This window comes from Astyanax mexicanus, chromosome 13 (genome assembly GCF_023375975.1).
Source record: "Astyanax mexicanus isolate ESR-SI-001 chromosome 13, AstMex3_surface, whole genome shotgun sequence".
Classification (NCBI taxonomy): domain Eukaryota; kingdom Metazoa; phylum Chordata; class Actinopteri; order Characiformes; family Acestrorhamphidae; genus Astyanax; species Astyanax mexicanus.
The window spans coordinates 23992538-24004939 of NC_064420.1; the positions used below are offsets into that span (position 1 = coordinate 23992538).

Genomic DNA, 12402 nt, shown 5'->3' on the forward strand with positions numbered 1-12402 from the left:
TTGTGCAATTTCAGCCCAAACGAGGTATTGTGACCAATCGGTGGGATGTTTGAAGCAGTATGTGCGGAGGAATTTCCCGAGTTCCTGATTAACCCTCTCACATTGACCATTACATGTAGGGTGGAAACCAGAAGTGAGACTGACATGTACACCGAGATGTTCAAAAAATGCCTTCCACACACGAGAGGTAAATTGAGGACCACGGTCAGACAAAATATCTTCGGGGATACCAAAGTGTCTAAATACATGCATATAAATAGCTTGAGCAGTTTGGAAGGCAGTAGGCAGAGCTGGGAATGGAATAAATTTAACCCCTCTAGAGAAACGATCAACAACAGTGAGAACTGTAGTATAACCCTCAGATACAGGCAGATCAGTGACAAAATCAACAGCAATATGCGACCAAGGTCTCTCAGGTACAGGGAGAGGTAGTAGCTTACCGGCTGGAAGGGTTTTAGGTGTTTTACATTGCGCACAAACAGAGCAGGAGGAAACGAATGAGTGAACATCAGCACGCATAGAATTCCACCAGTAACGGGCAGAGAGTAATTGTAACGTGCGTGTGACACCAGGATGACCAGAGGTTAAAGCGGAATGAGCCCAGGTGATGAGCCTGTCTCGAAACTGGACGGGTACGAACGTTTTACCCTGAGGACAGTCCTCAGAATCGGGCTGATTAGCGTTACTTTGGCGAATCTGATCGTCTAACTCCCATTGAATGGCTGCGATCTGAACAGAGGGAGGAAGAATGCGTTCAGCCTCCTGGGGCTGGGATGCGCTATCCACAGTGCTGTAAACCCTGGACAGCGCATCAGCTTTAGTATTACGGCTTCCCGGACGGAACGAGATCGAAAAGTTAAATCTAGAGAAAAAAAGAGACCAACGTGCTTGTCTCGGATTAAGTCGTTTAGCCGTGCGGAGGTATTCCAAATTCTTGTGATCAGTATACACAGTAAACGGATGAACGGACCCCTCCAGCCAGTGACGCCATTCTTCTAGAGCTAACTTCACAGCAAGAAGTTCCCTATCCCCTATCCCATAGTTACGCTCCGCAGGGGAAAGCTTGCGTGAGAAGAAGGCTACAGGAAACAATTTGGGTGGCGACCCACTACGCTGAGAGAGAACCGCGCCAACACCCGATTCGGAAGCGTCCACTTCCACTACGAAGGGAAACTCGGGATTAGGGTGCCTAAGTACAGGGGCTGAAGTGAACGCAGCTTTCAGCTCACAGAAAGCGCGATCCGCTTCGGGTGACCACTTCAGGGTTTTAGCAGCCCCCTTAGTGAGAGCAGTCAGGGGCGCAGCAATGGAGCTAAAGTTACGGATGAACCGCCTATAAAAATTAGCGAAGCCAAGGAATCGCTGGAGTTCTTTAATGGTCTGGGGCACTGGCCAATTAGTAACGGCAGTTACTTTCTCATCGTCCATAAGGACACCGGAGGAACTAATAACGTAGCCGAGAAATGTGACCCTTTGCGTGTGGAACTCACATTTCTCGGCTTTGGCAAACAGGCTATGTTCTCTCAGGCGTTGGAGAACTTGGCGAACATGCTGTATGTGTGTGGGGAGATCTGGGGAATAGACAAGGATGTCGTCTATAAAAAGGACAACAGAGTGATTAATAAGATCGCGAAATATGTCGTTCATAAATGACTGGAATATGGCTGGGGCGTTAGCGAGACCGTAGCTCATGACCAGGTATTCATAGTGGCCGTTGGTGGTGGAAAACGCCGTTTTCCATTCGTCACCTTCCCTGATGCGAATGAGATTATAAGCGCTACGGAGATCGAGTTTGGTGAAGTACACAGCATTACGTAACTGTTCGAGTGCTGCTGGGATTAACGGGAGCGGGTAAGCGAATTTTTTCGTAATGTCGTTTAAGCCTCTGTAATCTATGCAGGGTCTCAAACCCCCATCCTTCTTCTTCACGAAGAAGAAACCTGAACCAACTGGGGATTTGGATGGGCGAATGAAACCCTGCGCAAGAGCTTCACTAACATACTCTTCCATAGCCTTCTCCTCATCACGAGACAATGGGTATACACGAGCTTTGGGCAGTACAGAACCCTCTATCAAATCAATAGAGCAATCATAGGGGCGATGCGGAGGTAACTCGGTAGCTTTAGCTTTACTAAACACATCAGAAAAATCATAGTACTCGGAAGGAATAGCAGGGGTATCTACAGAATTAGGGCTTTCGACAGAGGTAGATTGCAAAGAGAGTGAAATTAAAGATAAACAGTTCTCACGACAGAAAGGAGACCAGGCAGTGATGTCTCCCAGGCTCCATGAAATGACGGGGTCGTGTGTCTTTAGCCATGGCGCTCCCAAAACCAGTGGATGTTCTGTGCGTGGGAGCACATAGAGAGAGAGCTGTTCCACATGTAGAGCGCTGGCTTGAAGGGTGAGAGGAAGAGTCTGCAGGGTCACAGGTTTGGAGCGTACAGTCTCTCCATCGATGGCATGGATGGAGATCGACTTGGAGAGAACTTTCGTGGGTATGGCGTGCTCCTCCACCAAATCCAGGCTGATAAAGTTCCCCTCCGACCCAGAATCTACAAGCGCTGAGACACAAAAAACATCCGTTGGAGTGGTAATAATAACAGGCAACACGAAACATTTTTCTTTAAGTTTAGAAACAGGGGTACATACCACGTTAGCGCGTGGAGTACTCTCCACGCGCTGTCCCAGAGCAGACGCTTGAGCAGAATTGGGCCGGAGTTCACAGTTAGCCCTTAGATGATCTGGACCACCACAATAGAGGCACAGGTGAAGGCGTATGCGACGCTGCCTCTCAGCGACGGATAGTCTGGATCGTGTGATGTCCATGGGCTCAGGGCTGGGTGCAGGCGCAAATTCCGGAACTGGATTCCCGGACTGGAGTAGTGCAGGGCGAACCGCAGGAGTGTGGCTAACAGCTTTGGGCTTACGGGAAAGGAGCTGATCCAGACGGATAGACAGAGCGATCAGCTGATCCAGGGTGAGTGAGTCGTCCTTGCATGCAAGTTCTCTTTGAATCTCAGGGTTAAGTCCGTGTCGAAACATGGAGGTGAGAGCAGGGTCGTTCCAACCGCTGCTAGCAGCTAACGTACGGAACTCCAGAGCAAAGGCTGCCACAGATAGTTTACCTTGCTTCAAGGTAATCAGAAGCTCTCCACTAGATTGCCCATAGCGTGTATGATCAAAAACGCTGCGAAAAATAGACAAAAAAGTGTCGTAGCTGGATTCAGAAATGTTCTCCCAAATAGCTGTAGCCCAGTCCAAAGCCTTGCCAGACAGTCGAGAAATTATAAACCCGATTTTAGCTTTATCAGAAGCAGGAGGTGAGTTGCTAAAAAACACGGAGCACTGGAGCAGAAATCCATTACACTTCTCAGTGTTACCGTCATAGACCTCTGGTTTACACACAGCGAAAACGGGAGTAGTGGGTTTGTTAGGACTGGCTACAGGGCTAACCACTGGGCTAGGGTTCTGGGTGGACAAACCCCGGAGGTGACTCATAATCTCGGCTAGCTGCTGCTGTTGGTTAACCTGGTGGCGTGCTAGCTCGTCAACAGCTTGGGTCACACCAGCGAGCGTTTGCTGGTGCTGACCTAAAAGCCGACCCTGGTTAGCCAAACCAGACTTAATAGACTCTGTATCCGCAGTCTCTGTCATTAGGGCCGAGTATCTTGTCAGGGCCAGACAGGAATGAGACTGGTGCAGATACAATAAAATAACTTTTATTAAAGTTATAGAGTAGACAGGGGTAGTCAACAGAAACAGGGTCAGTACCAAAAATGCACAGTGTAGAGAAACCATACCATAACCGGGGAACAGTCCAGAGTTCATACACGGGTAGGCAGTATCACAGGGTAGGCAAAAATCCAGAGTACAATAAACAGTCCAGGTCATACACGGTAATCCAACACAAGGGAGCAGGCAAAAATCAAAGTCGATAGAAAACAAAAACAAGATCATACACGGAGAATAGCAAGGGCAAGAGAAACGCTTTGTATTGTAGGATTTACCAAACAGATACTCGGCGAGGTGTGAGTGTGAGCATGGTCCTTAAATACACTGAGTAATCAGTACTCGGGACTTCCTGGTGGCGTCATGTGACGTGTCATGTGATCGGGAGTGTGTGTTGTGTCATGGAGTGGTGCGTTCTGGGTATTGTAGTTGTTACTGTGAGAATCGCAGATAGAGCTGGATGTGGGAGACACAGACGTGCTTTCAGCACCAGACATGACATATGAATTCATTAACTATTATTATGTAAAAAACATATGCAGCTTCCCAGAGAGGTGGTATTTCTGCAAACCTCAAAATTACTAAAATTAAAATAAGCATTGCTGATCAGAGTATCCAAATGTCATTTTTATCTTTATCTTTTTTATTTGTAACCCATCTTCTGGCCTGAAATGTTGCTATGTTATAAACAGCAGTTTGCATGTAAATAATGTAAATTATCCATCAAACCATTTTCCTATCACTTCTTAATAATAAAGATCATGGTGGGTCCAGAACCTACCGAGAACCACTGGGCGCAGGTCAGGAATACCATCTGAACAGAGCACCTTCCACTAAAATCCACTTTTTCTTGTTCTATGTGAAATACAATAGGTCTCTCTGAGTTCTATATGCATGCTGCACATGAAACTCTTCCTTGACCTCCATTGTCTACAGTATTTAGTAAAAGAAAATATTCAGAAAAACAAGTTGATCAGGAAAAGCACCGTGTCTATGTCAAGCCGTGAATTAGTATTCATGGCCTCGCCCACCTTGGCTCGCAACCTCCCTTCTTACTCCTTCATACTAGAGAGCACAACTAGACATTTTAAAATGAATGAAAAAAAAAAAAACGATGGAATGAGACCTTTATGTGACTGACACACCACTAATAAAAATATAATTTCATTTTGCCAATCTAAGGCTGATATTTCCTAAAAAGAACTGAAATGCATGAAGCAGTATGCTTAGGGAAAAATAACTGTAGTTTAAGACCAAGTTGTGCTGTAGTTTTTTATCTTAATAAAACACCACAAACTAAATGCTTATTGTTTGTCTGTTCCAACAAAATCCAAAAAGATGGAATCTCTCAAGGTGACACAGTGACAAATAGATTACTCAAATAAATATATCAAATACATCATAAGAGGATAATTATCACTTTTCAATTTTTGCTTACAATTTAGAAAGAGGTAGAGAAAAAAAAGTATAGTTTGGGTATCAATATATACGAATTCAAAGTCTCGTTTTGGTATTTTAAAACGATACCCAGCTCTATTTATAAACAACATTAACATAAATACAAAACAGCTATAATCTAGTGTTTGTATAAAACTGGCAACTACACTTTTCTGTGGATAACAATGAGTCCCTGAGAATTGAGAGAGAGAGACCCTAAACTGAACACTACGCAGTGCGCAGGATGTGAATTCAGATACACCCTCTTCTGAGAGTCTGCAGATAAACGGATGCGTCCCCCCACACACCACACACACACACAGCCTTCTTCCCGGAAAACAGTTAACAGACCGTTTTAAATACAATAAACGCTTTATTCTGTGTTTCCTTTACTCCCTGTATTCATTTCACCCCACACGGTCTGAGTTCAGAAATAAAACAGATGAACTGATGATCCGCACTCAGCGGTTGTTATATTATATTATATTATATTATATTATATTATATTATATTATATTATATTATATTATATTATATATTATTATATTATATTATCATCCATTACACCTGCTAATCAGCAATGCAGTACAGCTAATTAACAGTTAAACTTTACTTTAACTCACACCAACAGCCATAATACACTTTCTTCTTTAAAACACGGATTAAAACGTCAATTATTAATGGTAGGCTATTACTTCTTTGCAGACACTTTAATAAAAAAATATCATGTTTGTAATATTTACTCACCGTTCACTGGGGTGAGTAGACCTTCAGTTCCTATTTATTCATTTATTTTCCCCCAGAACTGCAGAAATTCGTGTAAAAAAAAAGCTGCGTTTCTCTTCCTCACAAAATGGAGAAGCTGCATAAAGGTCTGTGGTGAATTTTACTTTCACTTACTCCGGTTATATTAGGGTTAAGTCCGGCAGTGGGCGGGACTTCAGCTGCGCTTCACCAATCACCACACCGTTCTAAACAGCGGCGGTGGAGAGACACCGTTACACTGGCAGACTTAAAGAAGCTCGAGATCAGAAATAATGTAGATAGAGTTTCTGTTTCTTGTGTCCAAACTGCTACAAAATACAGCAAATACAGCTCTCTCTCTTTCTCTCTCTCTCTGTCTCTCTCACACACACACGCACGCACGCACACACACACACAACTATACCAAACACTCTGTACAGGAAAGACTAGTGCTGGTGTTTGACCCCACCCTTGTAGGTCTATAAATATTTATTAATTTTTTAAGCATTCCGTTTGCAGTCTCGAGACAATAATAAACATATGTAAAATAATTGATCAAACATCTTGTTTTTATTAAAGGAATTACAACCATAAGCAGTGTCCTGGTTATATGTTTTATGTGGCATTTATTTATCGATTTGTCAAATCCATTAACCAGGTTGGGTATGTATACTATATTTTTAAGCTATGAATATTACTCCATTACATTATAGTGTATTATATTATATTGTCCAGCTCAGGGAGGTGCCTTGCATTCTATTATAACTGTAAGCAGGTCTACAGGGAGTCTGGAATCATCATAAAGGACATCATTAATTATAATTAATGACTTTTACAGTGATTTAACCTCTATTGGAAATAGAATGGTCACTGCAACAGACGTTGCAGTACTGATTATTTGTAATACTTATTAATCAGGGGTCATACTGTAGTTTGCACTGTGTTGTGGAGCTGCCAAACACTACACTGAATAATTCTCTCTTCCTCTTTCTCTGAGTGTGTAAGCCTGATTTATATTAGTGCCAGGAGCCATTTTCATTATGTGGGAACTTTCTGCAGCTTCCCAGAGAGATGGTATTTCTGCAAACAATCATTTTCTGACCTGGAACATTGCTCTGATGTAAATGATGTAAATGATCCATCTCTTATTCTTATTCTTATTCACTTCTAAATAATAAGGGTCATGGTGGGTCCAGAACCTACCGAGAACCACTGGGTGCAGGTCAGGAATACAATCTGAACAGAGCACCAGTCTCTCACTTAAAACCTTAGAAATCACACAAAAGTCTTTTATATATTACCCAGCTGCAATGGTTTAAATTCTGAAGCTTTTTCAGTGTGCGTCCTTTTTAAGACAGAGCTATCACTAGTAATGCCCCAACACACCTGGAGGTGAAGACTAACACATGCTTCCTCTGATACATTGTGAAGCCAGCCACCGCTTCTTTTCAAGCTGCTGCTGATGCAGCATTGTCGAGCAGCCAGCGCGCTTGGAGGAAAGTGCAGTGACTCGGTTCCGATACATCAGCTCACAGACGCCCTGTGCTGCACACATCATCCTAGTAGTGATGTGGGGAGAGAGCGCCATCTTCCCACATAGAGGGAGCAGGTCCAATTTTGCTCCCTCTGAGCGCCGGCAGCTTGATGGCAAAGCTGCATTAGCGGCGGTTCAAACCTGCGACCTCCTGCTCATAGTGGCAGCCCCCCATTAAGTTACAATTATTAAGTCCATGTACTGAACATAAATATAAATCCTTAGAAATATCAGAAAAAAATACAACTAATAATAACTTAAAGTTGCTGTGCACATTTTTACGTATATTTTATTTTACAGTGGATTGATGACGGCTCTGGGCAAGGTGTTTTATTTTGTCTGTGCAGTGCGCACGGAGATCCAGTCATGATAACATGATAGTCATGAGCCACCAAGAGAGAAACACGCCAGAAAATGACCTGAGAACACTACTTCCAGAACACCACGCCCATCAGCGTTAATATATTATTAAAGTCCAACGCTAATTTAATGAATGCATGTGTGACGCCCACTTAAGTGTGCTCACATAAGTGTTTATATGTCACAATTATATATAACTTTGTATAATTAGTTGTGTAAATATTTGTGTACATATTTTTCTTTTATTTCAAAGATTTGAGGTTGTGTTTAATTGTTCTTGTAAAATGTATAGCTGTTGTACTTTTATTGTGGTCAGAAAAACAATTTATACAGCTCTATTGATCAAGCCTGCTATAACGCTTTTGAGCCTGAAGGTGGCAGTAGAAGGCGGCAGCTTCATATTACATTGTTCTCTAGAAAATTCTCTCAGAACTGCAGAGGACTGAGTCAAGTTCAGAGCTGTCTCTTCATTTCTCCCCTGTTTTACAGGAACATATCTGTCTACAGGTACTGTATTACGATACCTGTTACAGATTTTTGGTGGCCCGTACGGGGATCAGCACCACACTCTTAAGGGAGGAGCTGATCCGGATTGAACCAGAGCCTGAGATCAGTAGAAGACAGATGATGCTTCAGTGTTTGCAGTTGTGAGGAGGACCATGCACGCTCATGAAACACCACTGCTCATCTGCATCTGCTGGTGAAGACAAGGACTGAAGACAGAGCTGTAAAGGTAGAGAGAGGCCAAGAGTAAGGACTGAATTGGATACCTGCACTGCGTGGCCAAGTGCGAGGAAGAGTGGAAGAGTCATGGAGGACTGTGAGAGGAAAAGCTTGGTGTGGACCATCAAGAAGAGTCTGCTCACCCTCACGGCTGAGGAACTTTTCCAGCTTGCCAAGGAGGTGGGCCCAGTGCCGGGAAAAGATTCATCCATGCTCGAGGTGGTCGACGAAGAGGGCTGTTTTGAATACATCCAAGCTTACATGCGTAGTGAGACTTTGTTAGAGTCTGAGGATACAGGTATGGCACAGTTGTTAGAATTGAATGATGTGATTAATGCTATTATTCAAGATCGTTATGTTCAGTCCAAGCCCTGTGTAAAAGAAAATCTTGATGTGCATCACAGAACATCAAGCTCTCAACATAATGTGAGTGTGTTAGCAGGTCAGGATAATGTAGATGACAACAGTCTCATTAGCTCTCCAATTCTGGGTACCCAGACAGATACAGTTAATGATTCAAACTCCACATCAGTCACATTTCAAGTTCCCCCAGACACAACCCGTGCTAAGACCACATCTGATACTGACATACAGAAGATGCTTTCTAGTTATGCTGAGCTTAGTCAGAAGGTTTTACAGTACATGAGCAACCCTAGCCCACCACCCACATGTCCGTCACCTTCACCCTCACACCCTGCATCACAACCTTATAACACACCCCACTGTGTCCCACCAGAACAGTACCTGCCTGTGACACGTGATAAAATGATACCTGTGGACCTTTCATACCTCCAGCGTAGAGAATTTAAGATCCAGGGGGGGCAGATCAGTGACCAGGGGTCAGACATCAGCTATAACAACATATGTCGGCAGATTGAGGAAGGGGTTAGGGAGAAGTTTAGCGATGCTGAAATAGTGAGAGGTGTCCTAAGAGTTATCAAGGCTGGAAACTTTAAGGATATGTTAATGCACAAGGACGACCTAACTGTAGAGGAGCTCAAAGGTTTCCTACAGTCCCACTTAGGTGGACGTAGTAACATGGAATTGTTTCAGGAACTCATGTGTACTAAACAAAGTGACCGTGAAACCCCACAACAGTTCTTGTACCGTGTGATAGGGCTCAAACAAAAGATCCTGTTTGCCTCGCGATCCACTGATGCAGATGTAAAATACAATCCAAGCACTGTCCAGGATGTTTTCCTTCACACTGTGTACCAAGGGCTGGGACAGAAACATGATGACATTCGACGAGAGCTCAAGCCATTGCTTTCAGACAGTAGAGTAACTGATGAGGGGATCCTAAAACACATGATGAAGATTACAAATGATGAGAATGAGAGACAGAGACGGTTAGGATCAGTTGTAAAACCAAGACAGGTGAATGTGAATTGCTCCCAGCTTGAAGGTGCAGTGGGTCCAAACACTAGCACAAAGAAGGGAAATTCAGAGAAAAAGCCTAATGTAGACATGCTTCAGCAGCTAACTGAGAAAGTAGAGAAGCTTATGGACATAGTTGGACAGCTACAGTCACCAGTACAGGCCCCACAGCCAGAACCATCTCACCAGTATTGTGTCAGTAGAGATCCAAGAAGAGGAAAATCATACAGCTGCGCAAGATGTCTTGAGAGTAACCGCACTGACTGTACCCACTGCTTTTCATGTGGTGAAGAGGGACATAGGGCAGTGGGTTGTCTTAAAAAGCCTAAGCGTCAGGAAAACTGGAGCCGGTCGCTGAAGAGGGACAACCAGTGACCGGGTCACAGTTAGTGTCCCACCAGGCTTCAAGCCATGCTGTTGACTGTAGTAAACAAAGCCTGGAAAGTGAAAATGCAAAGTCAGAGAATGTCACAGTAAAAATGACAAGCAAGCCAAATCAAGGTTACCCCCAGCTCTCTCTGTCCTTACCTACCTATCAGAGTGAGCGCCTAGCCAAACTCATTGGAGGCAAAGCACTCACCCAGTGTAATCTAAGTGGTATAGCAGTTAATGCTTTACTAGATACAGGAGCCCAGGTGAGCATGGTTGACAGACAATGGAAAGAAAGGAACTTACCACAGGCTACAGTCAGACCCTTTAGTGAAATTATGGATGACAATGAGGAGCTGGAGGTCCATGCAATCAATGGAGATGTCTTGCCCTTTGATGGTTGGGTTCCAATCACTGTTAACTTCAAGGAGAAGGAGAATTTAAGTCTCTCTATTGTCGTACCATTTCTTATTAGCAGCATTCCCTTGGAACGGCCACTGTTAGGTTTTAATGTTCTGGAAGAAATGATACAGAGCCAACCAGCTGAATCAATCCCAACCCTAACTTCTCTTCTTTCTGGAACAATAGCTATACCAGCTGAGAAAGCAGAGCTGTTAGTGAGTTTCATCCAAGCAGAAAAACCTCACATGTACCACCGATTTCTGAGAACTGGCATACACAACATCACCATTCCGGCTGGACAAGTAGTTTGGATTAAGTGTCCAGTTCCACCAGTTAATGACCCACCAGACACCTTTGTTCTCTTTGAGCCTGTTGAAGACAATGTACAACTCACAGAATTGGATATTGGAGAGGGCCTACTGGAGATACAGTGTACAAGAAAACCCTATGTATCTGTACCAGTGGGGAACAACACAAAACATGCCATCACTCTACCACGAAAGACCACCCTTGGTAGTGTTCAGTCAGTGGCCAGAGTTATTAGTACAGACACTGCAGTAAAAGTGAAGACCACCGCTTCAGTTAGCAGTGTAACACAGTCATCCAGTAACAGTAGTCCATCACTGTGGCATCCACCAGTTGACCTCAGCCACCTCTTTGAAGAAGAACAAGAAAAGGTCAAGAAAATGCTGTATGAAGAATCAGCAGCCTTCGCTCGGGACAGCAATGATATTGGCTGCATACCAACTTTGCAAATGTCAATCACCTTGAAGGATGACATACCAGTTCAGAGAGCGTATTCTTCTATCCCTAAACCTTTGTTTAAGGAAGTGAAAGAGTACATACAAGAATTGCTGATGAAAGGCTGGATTGTAAAATCCAAATCTCCCTACGCTGCACCTGTTGTTTGTGTCCGCAAGAAGGACGGTACCCTAAGACTGTGTATTGATTATCGTCTTCTGAACCAAAAGACCATCCCTGACCGTCATCCATTACCAAGGATACAAGATCTGACCGACACACTTGGTGGTAATTGCTGGTTCAGTATTCTCGATCAGGGGAAAGCCTACCATCAGGGGTTTATTGACAAACACTCCAGACCCCTCACTGCCTTCATCACTCCATGGGGACTTTATGAATGGGTTCGGGTCCCGTTTGGCCTGACCAACGCCCCAGCAGCCTTCCAGCGGAGTATGGAGGAGATGCTTGGACCCTTACGAGATGAATGTTGCATCCCATATCTCGATGATGTTCTTTGTTATGCAAAGTCCTTCGAGGAGCACATAGAAGGAATGCGCAAAGTTCTACAGGCTCTACAACATCATGGGGTGAAGCTCAGGCCTGAGAAGTGTGAGTTTTTCCGGCAGGAGGTCCGATATGTGGGTCGCCTGGTGTCTGCTCAGGGGGTGAGGATTGACCCCAGAGACCTGGAAGCAGTACAACTGTTAGCCAGCAAGATCCCACAAACAGTTGGAGATGTGCGGAAACTCACAGGATTTCTGGGATATTATAGGTCTTATATCCAGGACTTTTCACGAATAGCAAAGCCAATGTACGAGCTACTGCAGACTAAGCCCGGTCAGACAGTTAGGGGACAAGGCAGAAGCAAGGGTCCACAATTGCCATCCAGAACTCCTGTAGAATGGACCTGTGAACACCAACATGCCCTTGAGCAACTCATTGCCCTCCTTGTAAACCCTCCTGTACTCGCGTACCCTGATTTC

At 44.1% G+C, this 12402-nt stretch overlaps 2 protein-coding genes across 8 annotated transcripts in view; both read right to left on the reverse strand.

Annotated features, from left to right (window-relative positions):
- LOC125780590 (butyrophilin-like protein 2) overlaps nt 1–12402 on the reverse strand; it is a 430870-nt gene that overhangs the window by 27091 nt on the left and 391377 nt on the right. The gene's annotated exons all lie outside the window — the stretch shown is intronic.
- LOC111188233 (butyrophilin-like protein 8) overlaps nt 1–12402 on the reverse strand; it is a 417096-nt gene that overhangs the window by 17553 nt on the left and 387141 nt on the right. The window contains exon 1 of one of the 7 annotated variants that reach the window (XM_049463215.1): nt 5917–6068. The exons of the other annotated variants lie outside the window; for them this stretch is intronic. The gene's annotated coding sequence lies outside the window, so the exon portion shown is untranslated. Of the gene's footprint in view, nt 1–5916; nt 6069–12402 lie in introns of those variants that run through there. 7 annotated transcript variants of the gene reach the window in all.